A 17,413-nucleotide genomic window follows, 5' to 3' on the forward strand; every position below is an offset into this window, starting at 1 on the left:
CTCCACTAGTGGGTAGAGACAGTCTGACCGACAGTCTGTGGATCCCAGGGAAACGAGTCCTTCTGCATCCCCTACCCAGACAGGTGGTCCTCTTGTCAGCAGCAGTAGGAGTGGCAGCAGGATCAGGTGTGGATACTGTTGACTCAGGTTGTCTTAACGGAATGGCTATCAGCTCCTCTCTTTTATGGGCCCATCTTGGTGCACTGCTAACTTAAAAAGACATTTTTTGTGTGTATTGCAATAATCACAAGCAAACATACACTGTTCGCTCTCACCAGGTGTCCTTGTGAGAGTGACATCATCTTTAAACCCCTCGTGGCAATCCATGACACACCGTCGTGATGCCCAAGGAAGACAAGGTGACCTGGAAGTCCAACTACTTCCTTAAGATCATACAACTTTTTGATGATTATCCAAAATGCTTCATTGCAGGAGCAGACAATGTGAGCTCCAAACAGATGCAGCAGATCCGCATGTCACTGCGCGGGAAGGTGGTGGTGCTGATGGGCAAGAACACCATGAAGCGGAAGGCCATCTGGGGGCACCTAGAAAACAACCTGGCTCTGGAGAAACTGTTACCTCACATCCGGGGCAATGTAGGGTTTGTGTTCACCAAGAAGGACATCACTGAGATCAGGGACATGCTGCTGGCCAACAAGGTGCCAGCTGCTGCCTGTACTGGGGCCACTGCATCATGTGAGGTTACTGTGCCATCCCAGAACACCAGTCTGAGTCCCGAGAAGACCTCCTTCTTCCAAGCTCTGGGCATCACCACAAAGATCTCCAGAGGTGCCATTGAAATCCTGAGTGATGTGCAGCTGATGAAGACTGGAGACAAAGTGGGAGCCAGTGTAGCCATCCTGCTGAACATGCTGAACATCTCCCCCTTCTCTTTCTGGCAAATCATCCAGCAGGTGTTTGACAACGGCAGCATCTATCAACCGGAAGTGCTTGACATCACTGAAGAAGCTCTGCATTCTTGCTTCCTGGAGGGTGTCCGCAACATTGCCAGTGTGTGTGTGTCTGCCGATTGTTTACCCAACATTCCATCGTCAGTGGATACAAGCGGGTCCTGGCTTTGTCTGTGAAGACTGAGTACACCCTCCCACTGGCTGAAAAGGTCAAGGCCTTCTTGGCTGATCCATCTGCATTTGTGGCTGCCACCCCTATGGCTGCTGCCACCACCGCTGCTCCAGCTGCTGCCTCTGCCCCAGCCAAGGTTGAAGCAAAGGAAGAATCGGAGGAGTCAGACAAGTATGGTCTCTTTGACTAGTCACCAAGGCTATCACCAACTCAGCCAGCTTTATTGACAGCAAGGAATGAAAGACTTATTTCTCTTAAACACAAACAACAAAACCCAAAAACAAAACCATACACTGTTCACAGTTTCTACATATACAGTTGACTATATACGTCACATCGATCACCATTCTTAGTATCTCTACCCACATATTGTGAGATTCTCAGTAAGTTAGATTCGCTGCTCTTTCAAGTTCTTCTTTGGTCTTTGGATTAACTGGAGTCAGTTGAAATTCATCTAGATAATTCTTCATAAGAACACTATGCTCAAGGCAAACATTGCTTATTGATTGATCTAAACTGTTGTTTAGTTTAATGATGACTTTATGGGATAGTATTGGCTCAAGGTTTAAAGATGATTTCCAGGTAATACGTTTGGAGGTTCCTCGAGTTTCATTGGATATAGTAGGTATAGCCCTAATTTTTACTGAGAATACTCTGTCATTCTGGCTGGATGTCCAGGAAATCCATTTGAAAAAAAATAGCTAAACCCTTGCCATGCTTTTACTACTTCAAGAACAGTTGTTATTGTTAAATGCTGTTGAGTCGTTTCTGACCCACAGCTACCCTGTGTAGGGTTTTCAAGGAGCAGCCGGTGAGCTTGAACAGCCAACATTGCTGTTTGAGCCCATTGTGGCAGACACTGCATCAATCCAGCTCCTTAAGGATCTCCCTCTTTTTCACTGATCCTCTACTCTACCAAGCCTGAGATTCTTCTCCCAGGACTAATCCCTCCAGTTAACTTGTTCATAGTATGAAGCCTCATCATCCTTCCCTCTAAGGAGTATTCTGGCTTTGTTTCTTCCAACACAGATTTCTTCATTCTTCTGGCAGTCTTGGTATATTTAATATTCTTTACCAACACCATACTTCAAAGGCATCAATTTTCTACTTCAGTCTTCCTTATTCACTGCCTAGTTTTCACATAAATATGAGGTGATTGAAAATATTATGGTTTGGGTCAGGTACACCTTAGTTCTTAAAGTGACATCTTTCCTTTTCAGCACTTTAAAGAGATCTTCTGCAGCAAATTTCCCCAATGTAATACGCCATTTGGTTTCTTGACTGCTTTTTCTATGGGCATTGATTATTGTTATTGTTGTTGTGAAGTGCCATCGAGTCAGTTCCGACCCATAGTGACCCTGTATAGGGTTTCCGAGGAGCAGCTGGTGAACTTGAACCACCGACCTTGCAGTTCAGACGGCTTTGCAGTCTGGCGCATTAACCCACACCAGGACTCCGGGCACTGATTGATTGTAGGTCCAAGTAAAATGAAATCTTTGCCAACTTTAATGTTTATTTCATTCATCATGCTTATTGGGCCAATTGTGATTTCTTTTTTCTTTATGTTGAAGTGTAATCCATTCTGAAGGCTATTTTCATCAGTGTTTTGAGTCTTCTTTGCATTCAACAAGCAAAAGTTATATCATCTGCACATCACAGATTGTTAGTGGGTCTTTCTCTAATCCTAACGCTGCATTCTTCATATAGTCCAACTTCTCAAATTATTTGCTCAGCATACATACTGAAAAAGTATGGTACAAGGACGCAACCTTAATGCACACCTTTCTTGATGTTAAACCAGGCAGTGTCCCCTTGTTCTGTTTGAACGACTACATCTAGATCTATGTATAAGTTCTGCATTAACGTGCATACATGTTCTGGAATTCCCATTCTTTTCAATGTTATCCACAATTTGTTATGATCCACACAGTCGAATACTTATGAATAGTGACTAACTACTTTAGGACAATGTTATCTGCTTGTGGACTCCAGGTCCCCCTCCCCAAAAATTTCCCAGGACTCCTATCAAGATCTGTGAACGCCCATCCTGATCTCCAGAGATGGGAAATTCCCACTTGAAAGGACAAGCAGACCAACCTGGAGTGAGTGGCTAGAAGAACAGAAGGTACTTCTTGAAAGAAAGACCTACAGGAAAAATATAAAACAACATAGGCAGACCGACTGTTACTACAAGAACAAGTAACTTGCTTGCCTAGGAAACATCAAGGCAAGTGGTCGGGTCCCCTCAGTGCAAACCCCCTTCCAAGACTAAGACTCAATGGGAATACACGCTGTGATTGGTGACCACGTTCGACACCAATAAGGGGGAGTGAGGGAAAAACAGCAATGAAGCGGTGAGCTAAGCCCTACAACGTTCAATAGACTTCTGTGAACCCGGGTGAAGTCCTGGTTAGCCAGCAGTGTGGCAAGACCTGGGGACTCTTGGGCCCAGAGTCAGTGACATAGCCACAGAGGACTAGAGTAGAGAGTGAAGCGTCCAGCTGATAAGAAGAGAGGGCATATGCATAAGAACACCCATACTTGCAGATAATACCCACTTATCCTGGCTTCAGTGACTGGATGATCAGAGCTCAACCAGAAGTAAAAAGAAGAGGAAAAAAAAAAAAGTTTTCTCATACAATTTGATGAACTTGACCTACACCTATGGAAGCAGTAGCTCAAAAGAGGGAACAAGTCCTTACAGCAAGAATCATTCCCACCCCCTCCACACACAGAGTAGACAGGGATGGGCAATGTGGACATTGGCTACCCAAAATGGGGGGCAAGGGGCTACAAAGGCAAGAAGTGACTGGCTAACAAGCTTTCAAGAGGGAACCTAGATCCAGAGGGCCTGGAGGAAGGTAGAATCTCCAGTGAGTAGTATTCAATCTGACTAGGCAGAGCTGATGCAATGAAATGCAGATGGGTCTCTTGTGATACAATAGTGAATAGTTGTTATCAGGACTGATTATGAGGGTCGGAAATGTAAAGGCAGACGTTTTATAGCAATGAGGGAAGTGATTAACTTTTCAGTCTAGGAGCGGAGGTCCCTAGGACCATCAAGGGAGAAGAGCAGAGAGCGGGACCCTACCCGGAGAAGCAGTGATGCCTGAAATGGAGCCAGAGATGATGACGTGGAGCGATGGAGCAACTGGAGACTTTAGATCCAGAGAGGGAGAGGGGCTGTGTGCTGAAGACCTGGAGGGTACGGGGGAAGGATTGCATGGAGGGGATTGTAACAATGGCAATGAGATGATATACGATAGAATGAATGTAAAACTAATGTTCTCCCATGTAAACTATCACATAGTTCACAATAAAACATTTAAGAAAAAAAACAAAAAACAAAAAACATCTGTGAATGCCATGTTCAGGGAGTTGGATGGGCTTTCTGTAGGCTGAAAAGAAGGAAGGTGATCAGATGTGTAGAAGGAGATATGAGGCCAATGCGGAGCCCCAGGAAGGTGGAGAGATGAAGGTAATGAGACCAGAGGTGGTGGTGGTGGTGGAACGGGGGGATTGGTAACAAAATTACCCAGAGGAAAAGCTACAGGGGCTGGATTAGGAGTGCAGAGGAGAGGATAGAGTCAGGAAATAAAGTCAAAGACCAGGACTCTAAAGAGGTCAGCTGGACTCTAGCCATAGGGAAAGTCTACAGATACGATATAGGGCACTTCTTTCATGCCATTAAGCTGAGGGAATCCGGTTCTTGGTAATGTGTTCTCTATAAAATAGGAGAGTGGCTCACCAGGAGTTAGGTGCTGGGGAGAAGGTAGGAGAGCCCCTGATGCAATGCCTGGATGCAGAGAGTAGGTTGGAGACCACTGAGGGGGAACATGCATTGACAGTTCCAGGAGTGGCTCTCCCTGTTCACAAGCTCCACACCCCTAAGCCTTCCTCATAGGCAGTACGTACAAAATGCCAGCTAGATCTCAGGGATAGAGTCCAGGGCTCTCTGGTGTCATCAGAAAGCATAAGGGATGTAAGTCACCATTGCCTGTTGAAAAGTGGGAGATCTACCACGTATTTTCATGGTGGAAAGCTGTCGTTGTTAGCTGTCATCAAGTACGTCCTTTACTCATGGTGACCCCATGACCCCATGTGCAGAGAATGGAATTCAGCAACATTGCCATGATGAGCTGTAGATCTGATCATCATGATGCTTAGGGATTTCACTGACTGATTTTTGGATGATTTGATTAAAATGATTTCTGGATCGTTTAGAGTTTAGATCACCTGCCTTTTTTCCCAAGCCTATCTTAGTCTGGAAGTCCTGCTGAAACCTGTTTAGCATCATGGCAACACACAAACCTCCACTGACAGACTCGTCGTAGCTGCTCATGACGTGCATCCAAGAATGGAACCCAAGTCTCTCACACAGAAGACAAGAATGCCACCACCAAGCCATCACTGCCTCCTCGTTAGAAAAGAATGGAGGTGACACAGTCAGCAAAAGACGTGTCATGTACTCGGTGTTACTTCACTGCTGCTTTTATGGTTTCCTAATTTTAGGCTTTTCTTTCTGTAGAAAGCTCAAGCTAGAAAGGTTCATGTCATCAAATTCTCACATTTTGTCACAGGGCAAAGAGGCCCATGCATGCAGAGTGATGGCTGCTCCAACTGGACAAATGGGGTCATCTGGGGGCATTTGTGAAGGACACTTAATCCTAGCTGGGGCACCAGGGAAGCCTTCTCCTGGTCTTCCTCTAACATGGATAACAGGAAAGGGGCTGGTTAGTTTTCAAGGCTGGACTTCATGGATGGAGTGGGTGGGAAAACTCTGAATCAGCTTCAACCACGGCCCACATGCCTGCCTCATAGTGAGTGTGCTGTTGCCTCCCCTGCCCCACTTCGCCCCCAGGTCCTGGCTCCCTGCTGGACTTCTCTGGGGAGCGTATGCACACACCCACACTGACCGTGAGCCATGACCACCCCTGGGAATGGTCTTACAGGGTGAAAAGCTCTTAGGATACTTTACCGAGACTAGAATTTCATTGTGGAAAATCTCCCCAGGCTCCAACCGCTGACTCATCCCTTGAGCCTTGTCCAGGAAATCAGTTTCCAAGACTGCACAAACTCACATGCAGAAAAGCTATCAATATGTTCACATTTGTATCCATGTCAATCTCTCCCTTATTCCTTGATATAATGAGCTATCTAATTATGGTGACATCTGTTGAGGAGGAATGTAGCTTCCCTCTCCCCACTCAGAACCCAGTGTAGGGCTCTTTTGGGGGAGATCACATGCAGCAGGGTTTGTGTGGGAGAAGCAGAACCCCAATAGGAATCAGCTGGGGTGTTACATGGCTTTTGTTATCCTAAACAGCCGGCTACCTGACGTAACAGTACCATCTCTGAGACAGGCAGATCCACACACGGCTGTAGGTCTCTGTACATCCAACCCAGGCTGACTAAGAAGTAAAGAGAGAAAATGGAAGAATATTTTTGCTTAATAATTGACATATATACTTTATTCTGGAGTCCTGTTGTGGTGCTGTAGGATAATGCATTGTATCACAAGGTCCGTTTGAGCCACACGGTGGGCAGTTCAAGCTCACTGGCCACCCCTTGGAAACCATATACAGGGTCACTATGAGTCAGAATCAACTTGACGACACTTAACAACAAACAACAACAACATACTTTATTTTAATATGAAAGTGAGTTTCCATTGGGTTCACCACCATGAGACCTGGATGTTAAAGGACCTACAACTCTTCCTTTCTGATATCAGCATTTCCTAAAGCCAGGTTTTTAGGATTGGCCAAACTTCATTTATCCATTCATTCATTCAACAAATATTTACAAGCACCTACTAGACACTAGAAGAACTGGCCTGATGGCACTTAACAACAACAAGAACATACTAGAAAGTAGTCCTGGTGTGGCGCTGTGGGTTAATGCGCTGGATTGCAAAGTCAGTTTGAACCGAAAGGTCAGTGGTTCAAGCTCACCAGCTGCTCCTCAGAGACCCTATACAGGGTCGCTATGGGTCGGAACTGACTCGACGGCACTTAACAACAACAACAGACACCAGAATGTCTTAAAGATAAATAAGCACAATCCTTGGAAATTTTCATATCTGATAACACAAATGAAAGCTACTCAAGTAGATGATACCCAAGAGGGTGCAGAGTGGGGGTCGAGGCATTAATGATCAGGTCCAGGTCTCCTCCTGCTGCAGCCCCCAGGCATCCTTACCACCCACAGAGTCTTCACCTTTCACGCTCAGTCCCAAGTAGACCTATAAAGGCGCAGTTCAATGTGCCAAACCACAAATTCGGCAGGGTCACTGAGTCTCCAGTGAGCTGGGGTTTGTTTCACTGATGCTTCTCATTGCTCCTTTACTTGGGAACATTCTAAGCAGGTTTGATTCATGTTTCCAAGTTTCTGGCATCTTGGGGATAAATGTAAGTGCTGTGCAAACTTCTGAAAGAAATTTGTCTCTGACTCAATGTGTTAGTTCTAATTAAAATGAGGAAACTGAGAGGACCCACCTCTAACTCAAACTCCCACCATGTTTGATAAGATCTTTCTCTATGTCCTAGTACTGAGCGTCCTTTGGAAATATTTTTTCAATTAAAAAAAATTCTTCCACTCATTTTTCTAGGAAATTCCTAATTGTGTAATCATCAAAAAACAAGACTCTTGAGAGTCTAGTCATCCCAGCAATACAACTTTAGGGCTATGCAGGACCTTCAGAATAGTTTAATCCAACCTCCTTGTTTGTAGTTGGGAAAAATCAAAGGACAGCCCTGGTTTTTGAAAACATGCACTCAGGGCTTGCTCAGTATTCCTCCGAACACAAATTCTTCGAGTTCTGCCATTACCCACACAGCTTGCTTTTTCCTTTAAAAATCAAAGTGTTCATGAATGAAAATACGACTTTGTATGCAGAATGTAGTGAAACTCCATCCTTAAGACAATATTTATTTATTCAATCATTTACCTATACATTCCACAAATACTTCTTGAGCACATGCTAAATGAATGCATTTTGCTGTTTACTGGGGAAAACACGAAAGCGAATACCATATAGTCCTTACCTTACTGTGTCTATTATAAGAGATAAGACATGGACAGAAATAATATAATAATAATAACCACCACTGATTATATAAGAGAGTCCTGGTGGCGTTGTGGGTTAGTCATTGGGCTGTTAACCTTAGAGTCAGTGGTTCAAATCCACTAGCCACCCCCAGGAGGAAGATGAGGCTCTTTGCTCCTGTAAAGATCTATAGTTTCAGAAGTCTTATGTAGGGTCACCATGACTTGGAATTGACTTAATGGTAGTGTTTTTGGCTTAATAATTATAGCTTATCAAATCAATTACAATGCATAGCAACTCTGTATAGGGTTTCCAAGGCTGTAAAACTTTATGGGAGCAAAAAGTCTTATCTTTCTCCCACAGAGCAAGATGGCGGGTTTGAACTGCTGACCTTGTGATCAGTCCAATGCTTACCCTACAGAGCCACTTTGTTGTTGGTAAGTGCTGTTGAGTCAGTTCTGGAGACTCTGTATAGGGTTTCTGAGGCATTAAATCTTTATGGGAGGAGAAATCCTCATTTTCCTCCTGTAAATTGCTGGCAGGCTTGAACCATGTACCTTGTGGTCAGCATACAGTGCTTATTATATGGATCCACTGGGCTACCACACTGCACTAGGGCTCCTTATATATACTATAGGAGACAAGTCATGGCTATTGCTTGTATGTTGTGTTGTTGCTAAGTGCTATCAAGTCAGTTCCAATTCAGGTTGTTGTTGTTAGGTGCCATTGAGTCGGCTCCAACTCATAGAAAGTCTATGCACAACAGAACGAAACACTGCCTGGTCATGTGACATCCTCATAGCTGCTGCTACTCTTGAGTCCATGGTTTCTGCCATTGTGCCCATCCATCTTGTTGAGAGTCTTCCTCTGTTTCACTGACCCTCCACTTTACTCAGCATGATGTCCTCCTCTAGGGACTAGTCCCTCCTGATAACATGTCTGAAGTCTGAGAGGTGAAGTCTTGCCATCCTGGCTTCTAAGGAGCATTCTAGATGTACTTCTTCCAACACAGATTTGTTTGTTCTTCTAGCAGTCCATGGTCCTTTCACTATTCTGCTCCAACACCATAACTCATATGTACCGATTCTTCTACAGTCTTCCTTATCCATTGTCCAACTTTCATATGCATATCAGGTGACCATGTAGAGCGTTTCTGAGGAGCAGTGGCTTTAGTCTTCTGACCTTTGCGGTTAGCAGTCCAGTGTCTATCCTACCGCACCACACCAGGACAGTTCACTATATATATTCCAGGCACTGTTCTAAGCATGTCCCATATATTAACCAATTACATCCTTACAGTGACCTTAGAATATACTATTGTTACTATTCTCATTTTATCAATGAGGAAACAGAGGCCCAGGTAGACTAAGAGACTTGCTTAAGGCCACAGAGCTGGCAAATGGGAGAGCTACTAAAGCCTTTTCATGGCCTCCTGGGCCCTTTGTCTAAGATTCACTTCTCCATCATTCATTCACATCCACTTGTTCACTATTTTTCAATCTCTGAAGATACATTTCCATTGCCATCACCACAGACTCCTCAAAAACTTCAGTGGTTTCCCATTGCCAAGGTGATACAAAGTCTGAAGGCTGGCTTTCAAGGCTTCCCACAGTGCACAGAGTCTCATATTGAGCCCACTTCGCCTTAAGAGGAACGGCACCCTATTGCCAAGCCAGGTTCTTCAGAACTCAGGAGCATATCCTGCTTGTGGGCAACCCTGCACCCTGGTTCACTATGCATACGAGGACCTTCCTTCTAGCTGATTCCCTTAAACCCAACCTAGGTAGATTTCTCCTCCTCACAACTCTTTCAGTCTTCGTCACCCATTGACTCATGCCCTTGTTGTAGTTTAGGTGCCATCAATTCAGTGTCGACTCATAACGACTCTATGCACAACAGAATGAAACACTTCCCGGTCGTGCGTCAAGCTTACAACCGTTGCTACACCCAAGCCTATTGCTGCTGTCATTGTGCCGATCCATCTCATTGGGGGGGTCTTCATCTTTTTTTCTGACCCTCCACTTTACCAAACATGATATCCTCTCCAGGGACTGGTCACTTCTGATTATATGTCTGAAGTATGCGAGACAAAGTCTGGCCATCCTGGCTGTACTTCTTCCAGCACAGATTGGTTTTGTTTTTGGGGAAATCCATGATACTTTTACTATTCTCCTCCAACACCATAACTCAAATACATCGATTCTTCTATGGTTTTCCTTATTCACTGCCCAACTTTCAGATGCATATGAGGTTATTGAAAATTCCATGGCTTGGGTCAGGCGCACCTTAATCCTCAAGCTGACATCTTACCCTGGCCTCTCTTCTTTTTCATGCCCAGTGCTACATGGGTCCTTGAACCTACTCCCTGCTGTGGCCACTCTTATTTCCATGGGGACGTCAAGAGAAACATCCCTGGGCCTTTGCAGACATTGATGATTTGATTGCGATGTGTTTTTGTTGGCAGCGGCCTGATGCATCACACATCCAACTGAGTGTGCGATGTGCATGATCCAGCGCTCTTACAAGAGGAGTAAACAGTGAGCTGAGCAAGCGGCTGTCATTTGTCTCAAAATGTCTCCATTCTGAGAATCACAGACTGCAGCAAAGATCTGTCAATCAGAAGTCACAAACATTGCTAAAACTGGCAAAGACTCTTCTCAAACTTTTAAAAGAAGAAAGTCCAAACTCCTTAGGCCACTAAAATCAAAGGCTCCAAAGAACTTATCAATCAATTAATCAATCTGTTCAATAAGTATTTAGGAATTGCCTAACTACTTGTGCCACACACTGATGTAGGTGCTGCATCAAAGAGTAGTGACTAGAAAAAGGTAAAGTTCTTGCATTTTCATAAAGGATGAAGATAACAAATGCCTAAAGCAAGGGTCAAATCCAGCTTGCCACCTGTTTTTGTAAATAAAGTTTTATTGGAACACTGCCATGCTCATTTATTTACATACTGTCTATAACTGCTTTCACACCACAACGGCAGAGTTGAGTACTTGTGACAGAGACCGTATGGCCTGCAAAGCCTAAAATATTTACCATATGGCCCTTTATGGAAAAGTTTGCCGACCTCTTGTCTAAAAACATTAAGTGTATAGTATGTCAAGTGGCGATATGTGTGGTGGAGCCTAACACACAGGTGAGAAACAGGAATGATGAGAGGAATGTCCATGGGTGCTCATTCCAACAAGGTGACTGTGGAGGAAAGATTCCAGGTGGAGGGAGGGAAGAAGCCACAAAAATGAGTAACTAGGAAAGAGGATTCCAGAGAGAGGAAAGAGCAAGTATAAGAAAGAACTCTGACATCAAGCCTGCCTTCTTGTTGTTGTTGTTGTTGAGTGCCGACTCCCTAGGGGTTAAAAAACAACTGGAAGCTTTGTGGGGTTGAGATTGAGTGAGCGAAGGAGGAAATAGATGCGAACAGAGAACATGTTGAACTTGAAGACCATGGCAAGGAGTTTGGCTTTATTCTGAGCTTCTGTAGGCTTGGGCAGAGAATCCCAGAACCATGCGTTTTGAAGGATCTCTGACTGCTATATAAATACTAACCTACAGGATCAAGTGTAGAAGAAATAAGGCCTGTTAATGAGGCTACTATGACAGCCCAGGTTTGGTATCTTACACCAGGGATACAGTAAGAGGTGGTCAGAGTCAGGATAGATTTTGCAGGTAGAGTCACGAGGATTCTTTGACTGTTTTTTTTTTGTTTTTTTTTTTTGGCACAAACAACTTGAAGATGGGAATTGCCATTTATAAAAGAGAGAAGATGGGCAGAAACAGACTGAGGAAGTAAGTGAGTGGATGTGCTGTGTGGAGTGTTTCAGTTGTCTCAGTGTAGCAGGGAATAGGCAACACCATGCACCACTGCTGTCCTTCGCTCACCCCCATTGGCCTGCAAGGCCCTGAGTGATTGGACTCCTGGCCCTCCCTCCAGCCTATTTCCTGCCTCTCTCCTTTCCAGACCACACAGAACCTCAGCCTTGAGCAGATTACACACCTTTCTGTTTGTTGTTGTTGTTAAGTGCCATTGAGTCAGTTCTGACTCATAATGATTCTGTATACGGTTTCTGAGGAGTGGCTGGTGGGTTTGAACCAATGACCTTGGCATTAGCAGTTCAATATATTCTATAGTGTCTCATTATATACTTCTTTTTGCGGCTGCTAAGCTTCCCAAATTTGGTTCCTGGAATACTCTCTCCCCACTGCCTTCCTGTTGCCTGCATCTCATCTTTTTGGGTTCAATTTAAGTAGAACCTCTGACCCCACAGAAGGACTCCTGATGTGGTACTGAAGTATCAGCACTGGACTTCAAATCGCAAGGTCAGCAGTTCAAACCTACCAGTTGCTCCTTGGAAACCCTATACAGGGTTACTATGAGTCAGAATCAGTTTGTTGGCACTTTAACAACAATACCCTCAGAAGAAGTCTTGTAGCACCACCCTACAAAAGTAGGCCCCCCTGTTATCCTTAACCTTCACCTAGTATCTTTCCTGCACCGGGCATTTCAGCATTTAACTTATTTATTTATTGCTTAACTTATTTATTTATTCTAGTCTGCTCTCCCGGGTCCATGGTCTGTCCCCCACCCAAACAAAAAATCATGGGCAGCCTGTACGTTAACAAGAATATGACATGAACTGTGTCTATCCTGTTTTTTATTATATGTCCAGGGCCTACCACAGTATCTGCCTGATCATTTCTAACTTTTTCTTTTCAACTATAACACCTTTTCTTACGTGGAAATCCTGTATAGAAGTCCAGTCCACTTATGCATGTACTTGTTACATAGATGAAACTGATGTGGTCCTGGCTGAAATGGGGCTGAGGGGCCCCCAATGGTTGTCACTGACTTGAGAACTTTTGTTCTTGTCAAACTGGATCCCCCCCACCTGCAGAGTGTTGGATTGCCCACAGCATTTTTATTTCTTGGGAAGTTAAATACCAAAAGTAAAAAAAAAAAAAAAAAAAATGCCAACAAAATGAGATTGCCTATATTTCATCTTGTTAAATAAAGATATTTTAAAACGAGCTATTCTATGAGTTCTGGTGTGGTGCTGTAGGATCAACACTAGACTGCTAACTACAAGGTTGGTGGTTCAAAGCCACCAGCTGCTCCTTGGAAACCCTAGGCAGGGTTGCTATGAGTAAGAACTGACTCGACAGCATTTAACAACAACATAACAATTCTGAGTCAGATGCAGGAACAAATAACTCCCGAGCCTCAAAGTTTTCATACAATGAAAGTTGGTTTCTCACTTGCACTATGTACCCTGTGAAATCATCAGGGCTGTGGACACTTGGGTTGACAGAGGCTGCATCTTGACATGTTTCCAGGTTCTCTGAGATGGGGAAAATGGAATCGAGGTGGGTTGTCCACTGACTCTCTGAAGTGACATGTTCTTTCCAGTTAGGTTTCATTGGTGAAAACAAGTCACTTGGCCATACCTAGTGTAAACAGACTGATTAATGATTAAATATACACGGCTGAATAAATCATCCCAGGTATCAGAAATGGAAAGACAGTTAGAATAGCTGTGAACAGCCACTATGGATGATCACAATCATTTTATAAAAGGAAAGGCATTTTCACAGCCCCAACATAGGAAGGACACAGTGTCAGAATAAAGAGCAAAGACATAAAATTGAATGAATTAGTGTTGGTTAGAAAGCTACTCTTTGTCCTTATTTTTCTCATTTTTACTGTGGACTGAAAAAAAATGACCACAGGTCAGTGTGGACCCACAGGTCCACCAACGTTTGTTAAGCAAAGCTTGAATCCTCTTCTTCAACCTCAAGGCCCAGCTGGAAGCCACCCTGCCAGAAACGTTCTTTCCAGTGTCACCTCTCAGTGCCTCTGGGGTCCCTCTGTCTTACTTGTTCCACATGTAGAGAGATTCTAACCACAGATTAACAGAGAAATTATCCTCTGTCCCCACTGATGCCTACTCCTAACCAAAGTGAAAAGGATAGAGGGAAAGGTTTCCTTATGTTGGTAGAGAGAAGACTTAGCAAATGGGATTAAGTTAAGGATCTTGAGCTGGGGCAGTCATCCTGGATTATTTGGGTGGACTCAATGTGATTGGAAAGGTCTTTATAAGAGGGAAGCAGAAGGCTCCCGGTTTGAGAAGGAGATGTGATGATAGAAACTAAGATCCATTGCTGGAAGGAGGATGTGAGCTAAGGCACACAGGCAGCTTCCAGAAGCTGGAAGAGGTCAGGAACAGATTCTCCCCTAGAGCCTGCAGAAAGAATGCCACCCTACATCCCCTTCATTATAGGACTTCTGACTTCCAGAACTGTAAGGACTCCTATATTAGAGTCTAGAATTGTAATGGAGTCCTGGTATGGTGTCACGGGTTAATGCGCTAGACTGCAAAATCGTTTGAGCCGCAAGGTGGGTGGTTCAAGCTCCCCAGCCACTCCTTGGAAACCCTATACATAAATTGGAAGCAACTATGAGTTGGAACCGACTCTATGGCACTAAACATACGCATTGCTTTTAGCTGCTAAATTTGTGATAATGTGTTACAGCAGCAATAGAAAACTAATACACTCTGGCATCAGATTGCACAGATTCAATGTCTGATTCTATCACGGTATGATCTTGAACAAATACTCTCATTAATAAAATAAAATGGAGACAATGATAGCTGCCTCATAGGATAGTTATGTTGTATGAGTTCCAAATGCAGGTTCCAAAATCTAGAGCAATATTGAGGTGCATAAACACTGAATAAAAATGTCAGCTATTAGTAACAACCTGTGATATGCAGATGAGACAAGTATGCTTGCTGGAGGCAAGGAGGACTTCAAATATTGATGAAGATCAAAGACGACAGCCTGTGTTACGGACTGCACCTCACTATAAAGAAAACAAAAAAATCCTCATAAATGAACCAATAAATAACACCATGATAAATGGAAAAAAGATTGAAATTATCAAAGACTTCATTTTTCTTGGATCCACAATCAACACTAATGGAAGCAGCAGTCAAGTAATCAAACAATAGGCAAATCTGTTCACAAGACCACTTTCAAGGTTCAAGAGCAAAGATATCAGTTTGAGGATTAAGGGGCACCTGACCCAAGTCATGGTATTTTCAATGACCTCATATGCATGTGAAAGTTGGGCAATGAATAAGGAAGACTGTAGAAGAACTGATGCATTTGAGTTTTAGTGTTGGAGAAGAATATTGAAAGTACCATGGATTGCCAAAAGAACAAACAAATCTGTGTTGGAAAAAGTACAGCCAGAATGCTCCTTAGAAACCAGGATGGTGAGACTTTATCTCTCATACTTCAGACATGTGATCAGGAGGGACCAGTCCCTGGAGAAGGACATCATGTTGGTAAAGTGGAGGGTCAGTGGAAAGGAGAAAGACCCCCAGTGAAATGAATTGGCACAGTAACAGCACCAATGGACTCAGGCCTAACAACAGTTGTGAGGAAAAGCACTGTTTGTTCTGTTGTCCACAGGGCCACTATGAATCGGAGCCGACTTGATGGCACCTAACAACAATGACAATATTAGTAGTAGTAGCATTCACAACAGCTCTGCAAGGTCCAGCTGGCACCACGCAACTGACAGTTTCAGCCATTGGCATGGTTCCTGCAAGAACTTGATCTCTTCTCTTCTAGCCCACCTTGTGGCCTCCTCTAGCATGCTCTGGTTGGCTACTTTCCAATCTGTAGCCACTGGATGGAAGGTATCTAGCAAAACACCGATTTGCACCAAACATTGTATTTTCAAAGGGCCATCTCATGTAATTTTTGTAGCAACCCTGGTGGGTGGGTCTGGGCAGGGACCATAATCCCCATTTCAGGGATGAAGATACCAAAGTTCAAAGAGGTTGAGGGGTGGTGGGAACTTTCTCAAAGTCAGTGGGCCCATGAGTACCAAGCTGAAGAGGGTCTCCTGGCTCCTGGTTGTGAGATTTTCCTGCTGCCTGTCAAATCCTCTGGTTCTTGCTAATTTCCTGCTGTTCAAATCCCAGCTAGTGAGAACTGCCATCAGTGTAATGTTCACTTCAAGGAATGTGATATAAATCCTGCGTAGGTGGTCAGTAGATGTACACATTTTATTTCCCTTAATGCTGCTTTAATTGAGTATCACTTGAGTAAATACTTTGACTAGCAACTGTTTACGCTCTCTGGATTTAACAAATTTAGACTTTTCCAGTGGCTGGAAAATACCGAGGGACGTAATTACGCTGATTTTCATGGTTAACCGAATGGAAACGCAGAGTCCCTGGTCAGAGAGACAGTGCAGTGTGCCAAGCCCAGCGCTGGGAGCCTGCGTCACTGACCTTCCCAGTGACAGTGGACAAATGACTTTCTTTTTCGGGCCCCAGCAACTTGCTTTGTGAAATGAGGGGGTTGGACAACAGAATCCCTAAGGGTCTTTGTGGCTGGAGGTTTTCATAATGACCCCAGACCTCAGAACTACTCCCAGGCCTAGTGTTTCTAAGAGAACAGAGGGCTTCTCTCCCAGCCTGCTGTGTGGGTTTCTGCTGGGGCTCACTAGCCAAGGAGGGGAAGCCAGCCTGGGGCTGGGGGGAGCCCCTCATGCTCAGCTGCAGCCTGGCTACCTTTGTTTACCCTCTGTCTTTAGGAGAGTGTCTGCTCATCCGAAAGCTCAGCTGGACCTGCTCTCCTTGGCCTTGTGTGGACCAGTTCTATTTCCTGGGTCCCTCACCCTGCCTGTTCCAAGAGCCTCACTAGCGGAGGAGTGTGCTTCTGGTACCCCAGTTGGGGCAGCCGGCAGTTGGCGGTTGTGTACATTTACTTAAAACCACTTCCCCTAAAACCCGTTCCCTGAATGACTTGTTTCCCTACAATTGACCCCACTCACTGCTACATTTTTTTTTTTTTTTTTTTACTTTGTAAAGGTTATCTTTCTCTTAATTTTAAAACTGGTCACATTCAACTTATTTTGTATTTCCAATAGTAGTCACCTAAGGTACAGCAGTTTTTGAAGTATGGGGTGTTTTATATTCTTGAGGCGTCTGTAATCCAAACGCGCTGAGACCTTTACCAGCTTGTGGGTATACATGACGTTCCAGTGACATTAATGCCTAAACTGCAGGCTTTCAGTCTTCACCTGGATCAGCAGAAGGTCCCTGGGAGCTGTTAGCAGTTTGTACTTGACTAAGGAGCTCTGGTAGTGTAGTGGTTATGAATTGAGCTGCGAACCGCAAGGTCAGCAGTTCGAAACTACCAGCTGCTCCGCGGGAGAAAGATGAGGCTTTCTGCTCCCGTAAAGATTTACAGCCTCGGAAA

The 17,413-nt window shown here is 44.2% G+C and overlaps 1 pseudogene; it reads left to right on the top strand.

The window, feature by feature from the left end:
* The first annotated feature begins 341 nt into the window (after positions 1–341).
* LOC102828014 lies at positions 342–1,273 on the top strand (annotated as a pseudogene).
* The last annotated feature ends 16,140 nt before the right edge of the window (positions 1,274–17,413 follow it).

This window comes from Chrysochloris asiatica, unplaced genomic scaffold (genome assembly GCF_000296735.1).
Source record: "Chrysochloris asiatica unplaced genomic scaffold, ChrAsi1.0 scaffold00053, whole genome shotgun sequence".
NCBI lineage: Eukaryota > Metazoa > Chordata > Mammalia > Afrosoricida > Chrysochloridae > Chrysochloris > Chrysochloris asiatica.